This window comes from Hyaena hyaena, unplaced genomic scaffold, assembly GCF_003009895.1.
Source record: "Hyaena hyaena isolate Hyena2069 unplaced genomic scaffold, ASM300989v1 scaffold_191, whole genome shotgun sequence".
NCBI classification, from domain to species: Eukaryota; Metazoa; Chordata; class Mammalia; order Carnivora; family Hyaenidae; genus Hyaena; species Hyaena hyaena.
The window spans coordinates 1,926,492-1,939,248 of NW_024080824.1; the positions used below are offsets into that span (position 1 = coordinate 1,926,492).

The 12,757-nt window shown below is 35.9% G+C and overlaps 1 protein-coding gene across 4 annotated transcripts in view; it reads right to left on the minus strand.

The window, feature by feature from the left end:
* The window catches only part of SMARCAD1 (SWI/SNF-related, matrix-associated actin-dependent regulator of chromatin, subfamily a, containing DEAD/H box 1), a 77,396-nt gene that overhangs the window by 63,096 nt on the left and 1,543 nt on the right, over window positions 1-12,757 (minus strand). The window lies entirely within an intron of this gene.

Consider the following 12,757-nt stretch of genomic DNA (forward strand, 5'->3'; position numbering starts at 1 on the left):
GGCCCTAATTCAGTATGACTGATGTCTTATAAAAGAAAGACACAAAAGATATATGCATGAAGGGAAGCCATATGAGAACACAGTGAGAAGGTGCCCATTTGTAAGCCATGGCGAACCAAATGGCCACCAAACCTGCCAACAACTTTGATCCTGGGCTTACAGCCCCCAGATGTGTAACAAAATGAATGTGTGTTAAGCCACCCAGTATGATAATTTATTATGGCAAACTTCAGAAGCTAAAAACCACCATTCTCCCTTACATATTTGAGAAGGAAATCAGATTTAAGGAATTCAGATTAAAGTAGTCAATGCCTTGGTCTAGTGAATAGATATTAAGTTAAAAGGTATGAATTTAAAAAGCAATTACTGCAACTAACTAGCTTCTAGGTCAGTATCAAGTCCTCAAGTAATGCATAAACGTTTTTAATCATCACAATAATCCTGAGGGCACACAGTATATAACCATTTTATAGATAAACTAGGTATAGAGAAAACAATTTGCCCAAAGTCATGAAGGAGAAGTAGCAAATCTGAAACCCACGCCTAAAGGTCCAAATCCTTATACTCTTACCACTCAGGCCATCCCAATACCTGTCACAAAGTGAGAGTAGTCATTGTAATGAAGCTCATGAGCCATATCTATAAATGACATTAACCAAGGCCTACATGACTACTGTTCACCTGTAAGGCACTAAAACAAATATTTTACTTAGTACAATAAAGTCCTATCAACACTGCTGATAAGCAGATTACATTTTTTCCAAAAGAACAGTTTTATAAATGTTGAGTGAAGAACCTGCATTGGAACAAATTACGGCTATGTTAACTGCTATAAACATGAAGACACTTACAAATTCTGATAATTATGTTAATAATGATTACAGCCCAACTCCTATAAAATAAGTATAAGCATACTACAGACTCTGCTTTTACAAAGTGTTCCTGATACATCACAAATCATATACAAAATTGAAAACTAGATGTTCACTATATCAAAAATTTGGCCTAAAGCTAATGTACATCAGCTAAACATGTCAACCAGTGGCCTCTTTCAATCCAAATCAATTTGGATTGTCTGCTTTTTTTTCAGTCTCTTTATTCAAAATGAGTAATAATCCTTCCAAAATTAGGTACTTAAGTGCCTCAATGCCTGAGGGGGCAGGGCTAAAAAAATCTATTAATGAGTATTAGGAGAACTAGAGTTTCTTGAACTTAAGATTACATATTCATCTTTGAATTTCTACCCTTATTTTACATATAATACAAAATACACAATGAAGACCTATCAATTTTTAAAACTAATGCTTAGGGGTGCCTGGATGGCTCAGTTGGTTAAGCGTCCCACTCTTGACTGCAGCTCAGGTCACAATCTCACAGTCATGGAATCAAGTCCTGTGCCTGGCTCTGCATTTGGCATGGAGGCTACTTGGGATTCTCTCTTTTTCCTCTCTCTCCCCCCTCTCTGCCCCTCCCCTGCTTGAGCACAGGCATGCACGCTCTCTCTCAAAATATACAAACATTAAAAAAAAAAAAACCACTAATGCTTAATACGCTTACTAATGCTTAGCTAGACAAGAAAAAAAAATAAAGAAGTTTGGCTTACTCTCTATCATGTATTCAATTACTTAGAGCTCTTAGTGGTTATGTAATATATATCGTCAAACTACGTACATTATATACTCTATGTATACAATATATATTGTACAGAATATATGTTATACATACACTACACCTATATATAAAAATATACATTGAACATGTGCTCTGAATTAAGTGGCATCCCCACAGGCCAACTAGTAAGTGACTAACAGAAGATGTAGTTTGTGGGGTGCCTGGGTGGCTCAGTCGGTTGACTGTGTGACTTCGGCTCAGGTCATGATCTCGCTTGTGGGTTCGAGCCCCGTGTCTTCGGATTCTGTCTCCCTCTCTCTATGCGCCTCCCCTGCTCACACTCTGTCTCTCTCTCTCTCTCTCAAAATAAACATTAAAAAAAAAAATTAAAAAGAAAAAAGAGGTGGTTTGATAATATGGAGGATAAGGAAAGGTTACAATACAACAGCATTTCTCAAACTCAGAACCCCTTTTGCACTCTTCAAAATTGAGGACCCCTAAAGAGTTTTTGCTTATGTTGGTTACATCTAAGATACTACTGTATTAGGAAGTAGAAACTGAGAAACTTTATTAAACTATTTACATATTAACAAATATTATTATGAAAACTCTATCCCTCACGCCACTCCTCCCCCCAAATTTAGTAAGAGTGGCACTGTTCCACATTTGTAAAACCTTTGGTTTAACAGAAGACAGCTAGATTTTCTCTGCTTCTGTAATTCATCTATTGTAGTATACAGTTGTTACTTAGGTTTACGAAGAAAACCATGCCTCACACAGTTTTATAGGCAGGAAGGGTATTCTCATAGCCTTTTTACAATACTGTGGATATTCTTTGATACTAAATCCAAATTTGACAGGTGGTAGTTTTTTTAAAGGCCAACTGTAGAATCTGAAACCATATGAATAAACTTTTGTATTCTATTATATTAAAACCCACTGGTCTATCTTGCACTCTAATGTGTTATTTTGTAACACTGCGCGCATTGGTCATTTGGAAAATACTGGGTCACTTGCTCATTAATGTAGATCTTCCAAATGGTGGCACATTTTATGATATTTTATCAAAAATTAGCTTAATATCATTGATCTTGAAATATCTGGAGATTATCAAACTCACAGTTGTGGATACACTAGTTTTCCAAAATCCAAACTTTCCTTTGAAAACCAGAATTTTACCACCAGCAATTAATGCTGCCAGTTTTCCTTGATGTCACTGTTAATCTCTGAGAAAATGTCTGCTAAATAAATAAGCCTGCTTAGCTACAATTTGTTGGTCATTCTTTTAAGTAAAAATGGTATTCGGTGAAAAAATGACAAGTTAAACTCACAACTGAAAGCAAATGTTCAAATGCTTTCCCTTGAGATAATCACTGTATACTTCAGGATGCAGCAAAGGCTGGTTTATATTTTGTTTCACAAAGTATTAAAAATACACCCACTGTTGGGGCACTTGGGTGGCTCAGTCCCTCAGGTCTTATACCTGCCTGCTTCAGAATCTCTGTCCCCCTCTTTCTCTGCCCCTCCCCGACTCACACTTGGGCACTCTTTCTCAAAAAATAAACGTTAAAAAAAAAAAAGACACCTATTGCTAGGCTGAGATTTACCAAAATCAACAATTTTTACCACTTTACCAAAAACATTTTATTTATTTGTGGGGAAGGGACAGAGCGAGAGGGAGACCCAAAATTCAAAGCGGGCTCTAGGCTCCATGATGTCAGCACCAAGCCAGATGTTGGGCTTGAACTCCTGAACTGTGAGATAATGACTTGAGCCAAAGTGGAAAGCATAATCAACTGAGCCACCCAGGTGCCCCTAACCAAAACATTCTTAAGTGAAACTGACGTTTAAAAAATTTTAAGAATACAAAAAAAAATAAAAAATAAAAATAAAAAAAATAAAAAAAAATAAAAAATTTTAAGAATACAATGACTATTAGAACAGTTTGAAGTCTCGGCCTTGACTTATGCTAAGGTACCAGCAATTTTACCTACCATTGCTCTTCTACCATCAGTGCAAATATCAACAGAGTAAAAACAGCAAGTAATATCTTATTGTTATGAAAGCAGTTTGCCCTTAGGGATCCTAAAAGTTCACACACCACACTCTGAAAACAGATGGGATAGAGTAAGAGCTTATTTATATATCAACTTCCCAATACAGTCAATAATTTAGAATTAGAATAGTGCTTAATGCTTAGATTTGTTTGTTTGAACTATTTCTAGAAGTAAGCGGCATCAAAAATAGCTAAGAGGCAATAGCCAAACCTTGATGCAATGATGCTTTCTGACCCAAGGAAAACAAGCACTTTTAAACAGTAGCACATAAGAGACAGGAAACAGATAAATACAAATAAAAGACTGGTAAAGCGCAGAAATAATTATGAAGGCATCAGCTACTATTAAAATCTGAAATGTGCTAACTGCCTTCGGTGTAAAAGGTACTGTCCCAGGGTCGCCTGGCTGGCTTAGTCGGTTAAGCGTCTGACTTTCACTTAGGTCATGATCTCGCGGTTCGTGGGTTCGAGCCCCGCATCGGGCTCTGTGCTGACTGCCAGCTCGGAGCCTGGAGCCTGTTTCAGTCTGTGACTCCCTCTCTCTCTCTCTGACTCTCCCCTGCTCACGCTGTCTCTCTCTCTCTCCTAGAAATAAATAAAAATATTAAAAAAAAAAAAAAAAAAGGTACTGTCCCAGGAAGTAGGGATTAGTAAGGGAAAAAAGTGCAAGTTATTGTCCAGCTTGCCCCAAAGAAATGAATAGGAACTAAGCAGTGATGTACACGAGTAACTATTATGAAATATAATTCATGCCATGAGAGAGGAATAAGCAAAATGCTACAGGAACATGAGGGAAACAGCCTACCCTTTCATTAAAAAACAATAAAAAAGCCTATTGTGTTTTAGAGATAGAAGATGATGATAATCTGTGCGCCTGGGTGGCTCAGGGGTAAATGTTCACTTTTTGATTTCGGCTCAGGTCATGATCTCATGGTTCATGGAGAACCCCAGGAGCGCTGCATCGGGCTCCATGCTGACAGTTCAGAGCCTGCTTGGGATTCTGTCAGTCTCACTTTCTCTGCCCCTTTCCTGCTCTCTCTCTCAAACTAAACATTTAAAAAAAAAAAAAAAAAAAAAAAGGATGATGATATTTTCTCATTACCAAAAGGTAATGGGAACCTACCTACATCATGAGCATATGCAAGACTCCACAGTTCCAGGAAGTTTTTCCAAGCTAAATTCCCCATTAGTGGTATATGCACAAGAGAAGGCAATCTTATACTCCAAATTTTTCCAGTTTTTTAATACCCATTCTCATATATCTAAGTCTACCATTAAAAAAAAAAAAAAAAGAAGCATTTAAGTCTGATACTAGTTTCAGCTTTCCAAATGGTCCAAGATCAAGGAATACTCAGAAACAAAAAAACACTACTAGGAGATTATGAGTTGACACTAAAGTAGTCTAAATTAATTTGATAATCCATATATAAAAGTTATCTTCAAAAGTAGAATGAAAACACATAAACCTCTGTATCTGTCCTGAAGACTTACAAAACTGTGCCGTTTTTGATATTCTAATTGTGTTGCTCCACATGGTTTAATTCTCTAACATGGCAACTAACTTTGAATACCAAGTAAAACACATTACTGATTTACCTTTTTAAAAGGTAACCAAAATAATAGTAAAATGTGGGCAGTCTTAATTTGAATGTCATCGCAGAAAGAGAAATACCTTTACCATCTTCTAAAAGATAAATCAAACTATTTCTCTGATGAAAATTCTATAAAAAGGCAAAGAGTCATGATCTCACGGTTCGTGGGTTCGGGCCCTGTGTCAGGCTCTGTGCTGACAGCTAGCTCAGAGCCTGGAGCCTGCTTCAGATTCTGTGTCTCCTTCTCTCTCCCCTGCACGCTCTCTCTCTTTCTTTCTCTCTCTCAGAAATAAATAAAAACATAAAAAAATTAAACAAACAAAGAAATCTTAGAACTTTCACAGAAAGTAATGGTAAATTAGGTCACAAAGAAAATTTCCAAATATCTAATTTTCAAGTAAATTAGCCAAAGTAGAAATACTGCAGACCACATTCTCTTGTCATAAACAATAAAATTAGAAATAAATGTTAATAAAAATGTGAGGCAAAATTTCAACTACTTGGAAATTTAAAAAAGAAAAAAAGCCACAGAAACCACTTCTTTGGACTTATAGGTCAAAGAAGAAGAAAAAACAACAAAAACACTTAAAAATCTATAACCCATCTTATATATGTCTTAAAACCCTAAGAATTAAGATAATGGTCTAAACAAATACAAAATAACAGAAATTGATTAATGGCCCATACGATGTAAATATACATGGGAATTTAGACTATACGGATGTTTCATATATAAGAAGAAAGGTTTATCAATAAATGGTTCTGGGACAACAGACTAGTAAATGACAAATAATGAGCAAAGGAGAAAACCAGATCACCCAGTCTTTAGTTTTGATAACAAAATAAATTTCAGGTGAGCTATGATTAAAATAAAAATCAACACAAAACCCAACTCCTATCCATTAGTTTGGCTATCAACACAGAAGCTGATTCAAATTCATGAGTTTGGCTATCAAAACAGAAAACACAACACAAGAAAGAAGTAACAAGTAATAGCAAGGATGTGGAGAGACTGGAACTGTTGTGCACTGCTGGTGGGAAACTAAAATGGTTCAAGCATTAATGGAAAACATGATAGCATCTTATATGATCTATCAATTCCATTTCTGAGTATATACCCTGAAGAACTGAAAGCAGGGTCCCTAAGAGATATTTGTACACCCATTTCACAGCAGCATTAGTCACAATAACCCAAAGATAGAAGCAACCCAAGTGTCCATCCACAAATGAATGGATAAACAAAATGTAGTAATATATACACAATAGGATTTTTTCAGCCTTAAAAAGGAAATTCTGATATATGCCAAAACACGGGTGAACCCTAAAGACATTATGCAAAGGGAAATCAGCCAATCACAAAAAGACAAATCTCGTATAATTCACTTTTATGAGGTACGTAGAGAAGTCAAGTTCAGAGAGACAGAAAATATAAGGGTGGTGGCTACAAGGTGGGGATAGGAGGGAAGTGTTTAAAAGGAGGGAAGAGTTTAATTGAGAGAGAGTTTCATTTCTGCAAGATGAAGGGTTCTGAAGATTAACTGAACAATAATGTGAATGTACCTAACACTCCCGTGATCTGTGTACTTAACAGTAAAAATGGTAAGTTTTATGTTTATGTACATTTACTACAGTTAAAAATAAAAACAGACATGCTAGAAGAAAATAAAGATGAAAATATTTATAATGGGATTGTAAGGAATGCCTGTCTGATCAGGACTTATGTTCTAGATGCGATCAAAAAAATGAACAAACTGACCACAGGAAAATGTAAAATTTCTCCATGGCAAACAACAAGGAATCAAAAGAACAAGAAAGTTAAAACTGTTTCTCAGATAAAGAGAAAAAGGAACACAGAAAAAGTCCAAATGGCTAATATGTGAATGAAAACATACTTAACCTTAAAAGAATAAAATTAAGCAATTTGATTGTTAAAGATTAAAAAGGTTTGCAATATTTTGAAAAAGCAGACATCTAAAAACCAAACTGTAGTCTGGTGCAAACTGGCAAAACTTTGTAGGGTAACTTGTTGACTACTAAAACATTACTAATATTCACTTTAATCTGACAATTCCATTTCCAAGATTTTTTTCTACATATTGTACACAAGCTAAGATATCTGTGTAAAAGGATGGTCACGATAGCATTCTTTTGATTGCAAAAAAAAAAAAAAAGAAAAAACCCAACCAGTGTCCATTAATAGGAAACCACACGAATTATATACTTCATCTATATAATACATCTATATAAGACATTCTGTAGTCACTTAAAAAAATTAGGGTATAGTACAAGTATACATTGTATATATAATAAAAACAAAAACCTGGAATACATATAGGCAGGGAAAAAATGTGAAAGAATAAACACCAAAACTAAAAGATTATAGAAGCTTCTTCATTCACAATATTGCATCTTTTTAAAATATACTTTACTTTGAAGAAAACAATAGCTAAGCACGGAGTAAAATGGTAAAGAAAGACAGATGAAAGCATACACTTAAAATGTACTTAAGATTTTTACTTAAGTGTAAGAACCCACTGTGCTTTGTTCTATTAGAACAATTCAGCAGTAAGCCTTCTACAAAGTAATGCTTTTCCACACTTGCAGACATTTAGAAACCAGAGTGACTATCCAAAGATACAGATATAATTCACATTTTGGTGACACACACCTAAAAACCTTAGTATCACCCAGTGGTTACAAAATCATGATGCTAAAATGATACATTCAGCTCCATTATTCAAAGGATCATAGCCGTTTTACAGTTTGCAGAGACTTCAGAGAAACTAAGCAAAGAAGTGAAGTTCAAAAATGCTGATGTCATGGGAAACCTGGATGGCTCACTCCGTTAAGCATCTGGCTCTTGATTTCATCTCAGGTCATGATCTCACCATTTGTGAGATGGGAGCCCCGCTTCAGGCTCTGTGCCGAAAGCACAGAGTCCTCTTGGGATTCTCTCTCCCTCTCTCTCTTTCTGTTCCTCCCCTGCTCACTTGCGCGCGGGCGTTCTCTCTCTCAAAATAAACAAACATTTAAAAAAACCTTAAAAAAAATTTTTTTTTGAAATGCTGATGTCTTACCCAAGGTCATACAACCTGTATGACACAGCAGTGCTCTCTGGAAATTTCTCTAATTAACTGGAATAATTTTAAGTTTTTCTCTAACTTATTAACAACAGTTACTTTCAACATGACAACCTCATCGAAATGGCAGTTATTTTAGGACACTGAATCTACTTCACTAAGAAATTAATCAGGCTTATACTAAAACTTTCCTCCTTTCCAACCTCAAAATAATCAATTAACCCATTTATTTGTAATCACTTTTTCTCCCTAGGTAAAATGTGAATCTATTTCTTTGTAACATTAAACAGTCTAGCTGTGCTCCTGTTCCCATCACTAGATGCCTGTCTTCAGATACCTCCCTGCTCCATCCTTTCCCTCTCCACTAGCTTCTTTCCCCTTGGCCAGCAAATATCTCAATCCAACAATCTTGAAACATCTTTTGACACTGCCTTCCTGTCAAGTTGTTTCTCTTCTTGAAAGACTATTCTTCACTTCCTTACCTTTCTACTGAAAGGGTTAAAGGTCTGTAAAAGGTCAACAGCAACGTTTAATTTCTAAGGAAAGTGGCATCTGTGATCAGTTCCCATCCAATTTGACTTCTCTACAGTATTTGATACCGTTCACTATACACAAAACTGGAAACTTTTCTTTCTTTAGCTTTCAAGGTACTAACATTTTCTATGAGTATTCTAGTTATCCTTTACACCTTCACTGGTTTGCCTTGATTTGTCCATTGTTAAATGTTTTTTACTATACACCGTGCTTGGGGACATTTTTTGCTAACTACTACAATGATGACCCCCCAAAGTTGATTTCTCACGTTCCAACCATCTCTGAGCTACAAACTCTCATGTTCAATTCTCTACTAGACCTTGCTTCTGAAATATGAGAACTGAAACTCAACATGTTTTAGAATCTTTCTCCTAAATGTACTGCCTAATTCAGTGGACTGTGCTAATCACCCAGCTGTTTAAGCAAGAAAGATCTGAGTTATGCTTAAACTCTCCACAATTATTTAAAAAATTTTTATGTTTATTTAATTATCTTGAGACAGAAAGAGAGAGAATCCCAAGCAGTCTCCACACTGTCAGGACAGAGTGCAACATGGGGCTCAAACTCACAGACCCTGAGATCATGACTTTAACCATTATCAAGAGTTAGACACTTAACCGACTGAGTCACCCAGGTGGCCCTAAACTTTTCACATTTAACTCCAAATACCATCAAATACTGAAATATAAAACTTCCCTAAAATGCCTCCTCTGTCCTACTATCATTTTCCCATATTTTGGCTTCAATTAATTCAATAGCTTCATCAATGGTCTTCCCGTACTGAAAAGCTCTACAGTGTATACCAAAATAAGGCCACCCTTCCTGGCACAGAATAAAAAGGCCCCCACAACCCAGCAGTTTACATTTCTACCTTTTCAGCTTCATCCATACAACCCTAAACCTCCTCTTTCACAGATAACTTCCCCATTCCCATAGACATACCACTCTTCAAAGCAATGCATATTTTTGCCTCTCACCAAATAAACACTGATTCACTGTTTAGGGTCCACTCAAAGTAATCTCTCTGTGACTTTTCCTGATCCTCTCCAGGAAGAATGGATAAGAATTTCTGAATTGTATTGTGATCCTACACTGTTTACCATCTTCCCCTATGAGTTATTACATTATACCATTTTAACTATATATGTTTACATGTCCTTTCCTCCTCGTGCTCCTTGAGGATCAAGCTTTGCTCATATTTTTATTCTTTATGCATAAAATATAATAAGCTCTTTCCTCTCTCATCTGCTATTATTTTATTCCCTCGAAACCCACTGTGGTCTCAAAAAGGTCAAAGAAAAATGTCATCTCATATCTAAAAACTGGATTGGATTAAGGATGCCTGTCCTGTAGCAAAAGCAAAGTTTCAAGGAACCAAGAATGCCTGACAGCTATGGGACTGTTTCAAGATCATAAAGAGGAAATATTTGCACAAATTACTAGTTTCACCCCACTTAACTAACCCAATACTCCTTCCTTCAACACATATTTACTAAGAGCCAACTATACACCAGTCATTGCTCTGAGCAATGGTGAACAAGTAAACAGGAAAAAGTCTCTCTGCTTGCATGGATCATATCTCCTAATAAGGGAGATACAAATATATAGTCCCATGTTAGGTAGTAACAAATACTATATAGAAAAATAGAGAAGAGTATGGCTGGGGGGAGGGGTGGGAGTTGCTTCTTCAAAGACAGTGATCAGGGAAAGGCATTCTAAGGACAGAAGATATATCAGCAAGCCCAAAGTCATATGCAAATATCAGCAGGAAGGGTCTTGGAGGCAGAAGAGCAAATAAGAAGGAAAGCTTGCACTGTGCTTGCCCTATTTTTAAAAAGGTGTGGCTGTGACACAGTAACTCAGAGTGGTAGGAAATAAAATCTTAACTCAGTTTGGTAAAATTAAGTTAGCTAAAAGAGTCATTACAGGTAATTTTTACAAGTTCCCTCCTATTTAAGAAATGAGATGATTTAGATCTAATTTAGACCCTAACACTACATTGTAAATAAGCAAATTATCACACAATGGTAGAACAAGAAGTTTCATACAGTAATAAAGTAAGTATCCCAACCAATGATTTCCTAATCCTCACGAACAGTGAGATCATGACCTGAGCCAAAGTCTGATGTTTAACCAACTGAACCACCCAGGCGCCCCGTCTTTATTTTTGAGAGGCAGAGACAGAGCAGGCAGGGGAGGAGCAGAGAGAGAGTCTAGTTAGGATTCTAATGGAACTTCAATCTTGTCCTCTACTCAGGCCCAAACTCCAACATTCAATTCAGCATTCCCTACCCCAGGCTATGTTGCCTCAGGTCTTCTCCAACTTGCTACACTGGGGGCAGGACATTTAATTCTTATTTGAGTTTTTAAAGGCATGCCCAATGGCTGAGGATGGGTACCTTATACCTATTCTGATGTACAAAACTACCATTTTTTTCAATAACCTACACTAAAATTATTATTTAATCTCATTCCTCCCACAGATTTGGTTGTAAAACTTTGCCCTTTCTTTCTTTGAAATACTTCATATCTTTTCCTTCTCCCTTTCTATCATAATTAAGTTTGGATTAAAAGAGCTTCCTAAATGAATTCTCATCAGGACTGCTAGACTAATTTTTTCAACAAAACTTACTTTCATCATTTTACCCTTCTATGTGGGAGAAGGCTTTAATGGACCCCCAATAACTACAATGTAAAATTGAAACCTAACCTTTGTAAGATTCTTCCAAATTCACAGGACCATCTACAGTCCTCCTTTCTTACCATTCTCAGAACTTAATTTTTATATTTCCCAATGTCATGAAGACTAACCATGTGATTTGTAAAGGCAATTCCAGTTTATCAGTTTACATAGAAGGAAAAAAGAAATCCCAATAAAGGTGAATAAAATCTTCTTAAACAAAAAAAAAAAAAAAAAAAAAAGCAGTCCAGCATCTTCTGATTAGAAGAGACGATTAAGAATTTCACATTACTAAGACTGATAAAACATCCCACTGAGCTCCCATTTGCAAAATGCTTTTTATTCTATGGATGAAAAAATTGTTAACCTCAAATTTTAAGTTAAGTTGTCCAATGACCCATTTAACTAAAATAAATCCTTCTAAGGATTCAAAATCCCATGACTACACACTGGGCTTCCCAGCCCTCTCTGACTACATAAAAAACAGACTAACACATGTACTGTTACAATATTTTAACACCTGGATGTTTACATATTAACTACAGCATGTTATTCACAATAAATATCAACTGAAAGAATGAACACAGGGACATCACTCCTGAGCTTCAGCGGTTCCCCACAGAATTTGGACGAGTTCAGAACCTTTTATACAAGCAAAGCCTTTCAAAACTTGATTCCTCATAACCACATAATTGAACCTACCAAATCATTCTACCATGTTCCAAGTATTCTGAGGTGTGATTTGAATGGTAACTTGTAACTTGTAGGCAGTCTGCCATCACTGTTAAACAGAAGACTAGCAAACAAAATATGGTACCAACAAGTAGAACACATGTATTACCAATCTCATCAAAAGCTGCTAGAGAAATACTGAGTTTTGCATAAAAAAAGGAATTACTAAAATAAACATTAAAATAAAAATTCTAATATTCCTTTCACCCTTCATAAGAAGCTACATAATGTAAACAATTAAAAGTTTATGCTCAGGAATTAGACTGCTTGGATTTGAGTTCTAGTTCTATAGACTTCGTAACAATTTAACTTCCCTGGGTCTCATTTTGACAAAATGTGGATAAAATCTTGCAGGATTGCTGTGCAAATTAAATGAGAGATTGTGTAGCACTCAGTATTATGCCTAAAACATAAGAAGAGTTCAAATATACTAACTGTTAATTGTTCAAAGCACATAGATTACAATGGAAAT